Source organism: Enhydra lutris, unplaced genomic scaffold (genome assembly GCF_002288905.1).
Source record: "Enhydra lutris kenyoni isolate GAN:26980312 unplaced genomic scaffold, ASM228890v2 scaffoldscaffold80, whole genome shotgun sequence".
NCBI classification, from domain to species: domain Eukaryota; kingdom Metazoa; phylum Chordata; class Mammalia; order Carnivora; family Mustelidae; genus Enhydra; species Enhydra lutris.
In genome coordinates, this window is record NW_019154164.1 from 3256472 (window position 1) to 3265163 (window position 8692).

The window sequence follows — 8692 nt, forward strand, 5'->3', positions numbered from 1 at the left end:
TTGCTCCACAGAGCACTGGAGTACTTCTGAGTTCTCCAGAGTGTGTGAAGAGGGTGGTGTTGCAGGAGCTGAGAAGACATAAGAGGGACTCTTCCATCCTGACTCAATTAGAGCAGCTCTACTCTTACGTGTTTTACATACTGAATTGCAGAGTAGTATTTTATTTTTTTCATTTTTTTTAATTTTTGGGAGGAGGGAGGGGCAGAGGAAGAGAGAGAATCTTAAGTAGGCTCCACACCCAGCATGGAGCCCAATGTGGGGCTCAATCTCACAATCCTGAGATCATGACCTGAGCTGAAATCAAGAGTGGGAGGCTTAACCAACTGAGCTACTCAGGCGCCCTGAGTAATAGTTTATTTAAAAAAAAATAAAAACACCCCATGACTAAAAAGATAAAAATGGAAAATCACAGGTATAGCTCAAAAATGTGCTATGTGACTAATAATTTACTACATCCATTTATTGTACTTATTGTAGTGTAGCTAAAATGTTAAAGAGACTGGGAGATCCTGCCTACTATGCTAGTTTCTCTAGTTATAGCATAACATAGGAAGGAAGAAGTTATTGAGAAAGAAAGCACAATGGGAAAGCTAGATGACTTAATTTTTCATGATCCAAGTCTTTGTTTAAAATGATACAGATAAATACTAATAACTAATAACAGATAAATAACTAATATCCATGCACTGGATAATCACTTTGCATGCATTAAGTTCCTAAATCTTCCCAACCATCTTATGGAATAAGAGCTATTTATCATCCTCAGTTGTCAGATGTGGAAATTGAGGCATAGAGGGATTAATTAGTTAGCTGAAAAGCATAGAGCTATTAAGTGGTGAGGAAGTCAGGAACAGAACCCATATATGCATGACTCTAAAGCACATTCTCAACCATTACATGCTATTGCTCTCTGGTTCAACCATTTTCAAACTATATGGAATTCATTCATGGATGTGTTGGTGGTATAGAGAGAGAATGAGAAGGGGGGAGGGAATCTGACTCTTTGCCATTACTATCATCACTTTGTGATCATAGTAACTCTACCTCCATTTGTTTATATAAGATTTCCACTGAACACACATTTTCAATACTATAAAAATTTAAAGAGGTTTGAAAAGCACTGACAATAGTATGATCCCTTCATGTTAACAAATGAAAATACTGAGGACACAAGGGGAATGTGCTCTACCTTTGGTAATAATAACATAGCAAGTTAGTGGCAGGTCTTGACTCTGTCCAGCATTATTTTCTCATATGCCATTATTTCACCATGAACTCCAACAGGGTCTTATCAAAATTTTAGTGGAATACATGAGTTTTGAAAAATCAAAATTGAAAGTAAGCAATGTCTAAAGAGAAGACCTTATTCTGAAATTCAGAGTGAGCTGTACTCCAGGAAGTGACAGCCATCTCTAACATACAGTACTCTAAGCAAAATATTTTTCCTTGACCACTAGTGGGTACTGAAGTGCACAAATAATTTAATGCTTTAATGGAACTTTCTTAATGCATATCAGGTACAAGTCTGGGTAGGAATTTAAACTTAAGCTTCATGCATCAAGCTTTTCCTAGGGATATGCCATAAAACTGAAGAGAAGATAATCACAGCCAACCTTGCATTTGAAAATGACTCAACCAAGTTCTGGCAGAGCCAAGTTCTAGGCTTTGTGCTCATCCTCTGTCTCAGAATTCAGGGTCATTTTTTTCAGTTCCAGACCCTAAGACCTTTATCTCAGATATAAACCTCAGAACTTTGAGGGTGCCTACAAAATTCCTGAATTGTTCCACAAAATTTTGCATGTATGTGCATATTTCTAGAGAGTGAATACTTAATTTTCTTTAGAATCTCAAAGGAGTTCATAATGCCTAAAAGGTTAAGAAATGCTAGTTTAGACTGAGTTTCTATGAGTGCACTGGGCATTATGCCCTTTGTGAGATCAGAGGGAGGTAAGCTATCTTTTTGACTTGAAAGCTCCAGCAATAGTAAAAACTGAAGCTGGAATTTTATGTTTCTCCCTGCCTGCCTGCTTAATCTCCTTTGTGGGGAGTATGAAGAGAGGTAATAAAGAGAAACAAAAGCTAGATTATTTCTCTGTGTTCTGTTTATACGATGCCAGATAACCTATTTAGCATAAACTCTTGCCTTTTAACATGTTGTTTCAGTGTCATGCAGAGCTAGTATGATACAGTGGAGGAAAGTATAGGCTTTAGAGACAAACAGATGCTGATTCAAATCCAGACTCCACCACTTTGCAAAAATTTAGTTAACTTCTTTAGGCCTCTGTTTTCTAATTTGTAAAATGGGAATTAAAGGAACTACTTCTTAATGTTGTAAGGTTAAATGGTATAAGGCAAAGAGCCTAGTAAATTGAAAGGGCATAATAAATAGTAGAAAATTTTTAATTAGAATTCACTATTACCACCATAGGCACAACCTTTCTACTCCAGTTTTTTAAATTCCTTCTACATATTTCTCTCTGTTCTGCTAAATCTATTTGTTTCCTGGTTGGCCCCTTTCTTCCATCTTCCTTGCTTCCTCTCTTTCTTTCCCAGTATCTTTCTCTACCTTCCTCTCTTTAATCTCTCTCCTTCTCTCACTATACATCTGTCTTCCCTTCTATTCACCTAACAGGAAAGAGAGAAATATGAAGCAACTTGGAATTAAGACATGAATAGTCAAGGGAAAATAAAAGCCAAATTTCAAGGATATCAGGTCTCATTATTGAAGTTCTGCACCTACACCTGAAATCTCATCTATAAATACGTAATTACCTCTAAACTTACCATGTCCCCTTGAATGTCTCAATCTCAGCCTAAATCAATGTCAGGTTTCCTGTTGTACTCTGAGCTGAAAATAAGTCCCTGGGGTGCCATGGAGATTTGAAGTTCTCCCTGAGCTCTTGCGCTTTTACTTAATTGAAAAGCCAAACATCTGAGAAATATTTACCCAAGAACTTGTTTGCTACATTAATTAATTAAAATATGATGCGAGCCCACTTACCAATGCCATAGAGACAGATAGAGGGTTGACTAATTTTAAAACCTCCTTTAAAAAAGAGAAAACAGTAAAAGAAAGGATACATAAATAAATGCCTTAGATATTTTATTTTAACTTAAAACATAAATGTACCTTCCTTTCCCAATATTCTGATGTAGGACCAAGGCCAGCATTATAATTTTTCTTGTATAAAACTCATTCATAAGTGTCATTAATGATTTCTAGTTTCAGTTCATTTGACATGGAGTAAGAATCTATAGGCACTTGTAAAGCATACTGAGTGAAGAATCCCATATTGTGTAATCTTTTTTTTTTAAGATTTTATTTATTTATTTGTCAGAGAGAGAGAGGGAGAGAGAGCAAGCACAGGCAGACAGAATGGCAGGCAGAGGCAGAGGGAGAAGCAGGCTCCCTGATGAGCAAGGAGCCCGATGTGGGACTCGATCCTAGGACGCTGGGATCATGACCTGAGCCGAAGGCAGCTGCCCAAGCAACTGAGCCACCCAGGCGTCCCTATATTGTGTAATCTTATTCCCGATTATTTATCAATGTAGTAATCCCATTTGGCTTGATAGTCCCATTTTTAGTGACATGGATTTACTGAAGTTTTCCAAATCAATTTAGTATTTTGTTTTTATTATTAAATGTATCATATAAAAATAACTTATGATGGGAATGTAAAATATAAAGAATAAACATTAAATGGAGATCCACATACTCACAACCTAGCTTAAGAAATATATCGTTGGGGTGCCTGGGTGGCTCAATGGTTTAAAGCCTCTGCCTTCAGCTCAGGTCATGATCCCAGGGTCCTGGGATCGAGCCCCACATTGGGCTCTCTGCTTGGCAGGGAGCCTACTTCCTCCTCTCTCTCTGCCTGCTTCTCTGACTACTTGTGATCTCTGTCTGTCAAATAAATAAATAAAATCTTTAAAAAAATGTATCATCACAGGCTCTACAACTGGGGATGCTTGCTGCTCTCGGCGCCAGGCCCAGCTTCCTTCAAAATGTCTACTGTTCACGAAATTCTCTGCAAGCTCAGCTTGGAGGGTGATCACTCCATGCCCCCTAGCACATATGGGTTGGTCAATGCATACACCAATTTTGATGCTAAGCATGATGCTCTGAACATAGAAACAGCCATCAAGACCAAAGGTGTGGGTGAGGTCACCATTGTCAACATTTTGATCAAACGCAGCAATGAACAGAGACAGGATATTGCCTTCACCTACCAGAGAAGGACCAAAAAGGAACTTGCATTAACGCTGAAGTCAGCCTTGTCCGGCCACCTGGAGACAGTGATTTGGGGCCTATTAAAAACACCTGCTCAGTATGATTTTTTTTAAGATTTTTTATTTATTTATTTGACAGAGAGAGAAATCACAAGTAAGCAGAGAGGCAGGTAGAGAGAGAGGGAGAAGCAGGCTGCCCGCTGAACAGAAAGCCTGATGCGGGGCTCGATCCCAGGACCCTGAGATCATGACCTGAGCCGAAGGCAGAGGCTCAACCCACTGAGCCACCCAGGCGCCCCTCAGTATGATGCTTCTGAGCTGAAAGCCTCCATGAAGGGACTGGAGACTGATGAGGACTCCCTCATTGAGATCATCTGCTCAAGAACCAAGAGCTTCAGGAAATTAACAGAGTCCACAAGGAAATGTACAAGACTGATCTGGAGAAGGACATTGTTTCTGACACATCTGGTGACTTCCACAAGCTGATGGTTGCCCTTGCAAAGGGTAGAAGAGCAGAGGATGGCTCTGTCATTGATTATGAACTGATTGACCAAGATGCCCAGGATCTCTATGATGTCAGAGTGAAGAGGAAAGGAACTGATGTACCCAAGTGGATCAGCATCATGACTGAGTGGAGTGTGTGTCACCTCCAGAAAGTATTTGATAGGTACAAGACTTTATGACATGTTGGAGAGCATCAAGAAGAAGGTCAAAGGAGAACAGGAAAATGCTAAACCTGGTCCAGTGCATTCAGAATAAGCCCCTGTATTTTGCTGACCGACTGTATGACTCCATGAAGGGCAAGGGGATTCATGATAAAGTTCTGATAAGAATCATGGTCTCTCACAGTGAAGTGGACGTGTTGAAAATTAGGTCTGAATTCAAGAGAAAGTATGGCAAGTCCCTGTATTACTACATCAAGCAAGACACAAAGGGCGACTACCATAAAGCGCTGCTGTACCTGTGTGGTGGGGATGACTGAGGCCCAAGATGGTTGAGCATCCAGGAGTGATGCTCCTTTGTTTCCAGCTAACAATTCTAGAAAATAGCTTGTGATTAATATTCCCCTTGGGCCCGTCCCCGCAGGGTTGGCATTAGTATCACCTCCTCCCCATTCTTATTGCAGTTGCCTAAGCATTGCCTGCCTCTTATGTCTAGTCTCTCCTTTTAGCCAAAGAAATGAGCATTCCAGGAGTTGGAAGTGAAATCTATGATGTGAAACACTTTGCCTCTTGTGTACTGTGTCATAAAGAGATGAATAAACTGAATTTTTACTTTATAAAAAAAAGAAATATATCATCACAAATAACATTGAAGGCTCTTGTGTCAAGAACTGTCAACTGTCTGAGATTTTACCTTACTTATAAACTGATAAGTTGGCCTGCCACAGTTTCACAGATGTTGGCAAAAATCAATCTAGTTGTTTATCTTTATGCCAATACTACACTGTCATGATACTGTAGTATTATATTAAGACTTGAAAGTCAGCTAGTACAAGTCCTCCAAATTTTTTTCTTTTTTTAATTTGTTTTAGCTAATTTCGGTTCTTTATATTTCCATGTAAATTTGAGAACTATCTTTTCAATTTCAAAAAAAATGCCAGCATTTTAATTGGGATTGAGTTAAATCTGTAGATAAAATTGGAAATAATTAACATTTTAATAATATCAATCTTTGTTCTGATTCATGAAAACAATATATGTCTCTACTTATTTAGGTCTTCTCTGATTTTTCTCAGTTTTACATATCTTTTCTCAGATTAATCCATAAGTATTTAACATATCTTGATGCTACTGTTAATGGCATTTTTTCCATTGTAATTTTTGATTGTTGCTAATATATAAAAATACAACAAATGTTTATTGATGTACAGTTGACATGCAATGTTACATTGGTTTCAAGTGTACAACATAGTGATTCAGCAACCCTATATGCTATGTTCACCACAAGTATAGGTACCATCTGTCACCATACAACACTATTACAATACCATTAGTTATATTCCCTATGGTATAACTTTCATTCTTGTGACTTACTCATTTCATAATTGGAAGACTGTACCTCCCACTCCCCTTTACCCATTTTGCCCATCTGCCACCACACTCTCCTCTGGCAACTGTCAGTTAGTTTTCTGTATTTATGGATCTGTATCTGTTTGTTTTGACTCTTGGATTCTACATATAAGTGAAATAATAAGGTATTTGTCATTCTGTCAGACTCATTTCACTTAGCATAGTACCCTCTAGGTCCATCCATGTTGTTTGCAAATCCAAGATCTCATTCTTTTTTATGCCTGATTAATATTCCATTATATATATTTTCATCCATTCATCTATCCCTGGACTTTTAGGTTGTTTCCATAACTTGGCTACTGTAAATAATGCTGCAATAAACATGGGGATGTATACATCTTTTCAAATTAATGTTTTCATTTTCTTTGGGTAAAAACCCAGTAATGGAAATATTGGACCATATGGTACTTCTATTTTTAACTTTTTGAGGGACCTCCATACTGTTTTCTACAGTTGTTGCACCGATTTTCATTCCCACCAACAGTGTGTTTGAAGGATTACTTTTTCTCCATGTCAACATTTGTTATTTCTTGTCTTTTTGATTCTAGCCATTCTAACAGGTATAAGGTAATATATCATTATGGCTTTGATTTACATTTTCCTAATAATTAGTGATGTTGAGCATATTTTCATGTGTCTGTTGGCCATAGCATGTATACTAAGAAAAATGTCTATTTAGGTCCAATTAAGTGGTATTTATCCCACGGATATGAGGATGTTTCAACATGCACAAATCAATGTGATATATCACATTAACAAAACGAAGTATAAAAAACATATAATTATCTCAATAGATGCAGAAAAAGCATTTGACAAAATTTAACATCTACTCATGATAAAAAACTTCCAAAAATATGGTTTTAGATAGGGCATACTTCAACATAATGAAGGCCATATATGGCAAGCCCACAGCTAACATCATACTCAATGGTGAAAAGCTGAAATCTTTTCTTCTACAACCAGGAACAAGACAAAGATGGCCACTCTCATCACTTTTATTCAACATAGTACTAGAAATCCTAGCCACAGCAATCAGAAAAGAAAAAGAAATAAAAGACATTCAAATTGGTAAGGAAGAAGTAAAACTGTCACTGTTGCAGAGGACATGATATTATACACAGAAAACCAGCAATAAACTACTAGAACTAATACATAAATTCAGTAAAGTGCAGGATACAAAATAAATACACAGAAATATGTTGTGTTTTTTGTACACTAATAACGAAGGTGCAGGAAGAGAAATTAAGAAAATACTCTCATTTATAATTTCACCAAAAAGAATAGAATTCTTAGGAATAAACTTAACCAAGGAGGTGAAAGACCTGTGCTCTGAAACTATAGAATACCAATGAAACAAATTGAAGATGACATAAAAATGGGAAGATATACCATGCTCACAGATTGAAACAATTAATATTGTTGAAATGTCCATATTACCTAAAGTAATCTACAGATTCAGTACAATCCCCATCAAAAAACTAATAGTATCTTTCACTGAACTAGAGCAAATAATTCTAAAATTTGTATGGAACTGCAAAGACCCCTAATAGCCAATGCACTTTTGAGAAAGCAGAATAAGGCTAGAGGTTTCATAATCCCAGATTTAAAGATATACTACAAAACTATAGTAACTAAAACAGTATGGTACTTGCACAAAAATAGACATACAGATCAATGGAAGAGGATAGAGAGCCCAGATACAAAAGCATGCTTATATTGTCAATTAACCTATCACACAAGAGGCAAGAATATACAATGGAGAAGACAAGCTCTTCAAGAAACATTGCTGGGAAAACCAGATAGTTGCATGCAAAAAAATAAAAGTGAACCACTTCCTTACACCATACACAAAAATAAACTCAAAATGGATTATAGACTTAAACATGAGACCTGAAACCACAAAAAAACCCTTAAAGAAAACATATTCAGTAATCTCTTAGACATCAGCCTTAGCAACATTTTCTAGATATGTTTCCTCAGGCAAGGGAAGCAAAAATAATTGAGACTACATCAAAAAAAAATTTTTGTACAGGAAACCAGCAACAAAATAAAAAGGCAACCTACTGAATGGGAGAAGATATTTGCAAAGAATATATCTAATAGTGGGTTAATATCCAAAATATATAAAGAACTTATACAACTCAACATCAAAATAAACCAAATAATCTGATTTTTGTATGTTGATCTTCTATCCTGAACCTCTGCTAAATTCACTCAGTTTCGGTAGCTTTTTTTGATAGATTCCAACAGATTTTCTACATAGAAGATCATATAGTCTTAAAATCGTGGCAGTTTTAGTTTCAGTTTTTCCTTGCCTATCTGGATTTCTCTTTCTTGCCATATAGCAATAGACAGAACTGCCAGTCTACTGTTGAATATAAGTGGTAAAA

General features: G+C 36.8%; 1 pseudogene; it reads left to right on the forward strand.

Moving 5' to 3' along the window:
• Window positions 1-3981: 3981 nt before the first annotated feature.
• LOC111160978 lies at window positions 3982-5212 on the forward strand (annotated as a pseudogene).
• Window positions 5213-8692: the final 3480 nt, after the last annotated feature.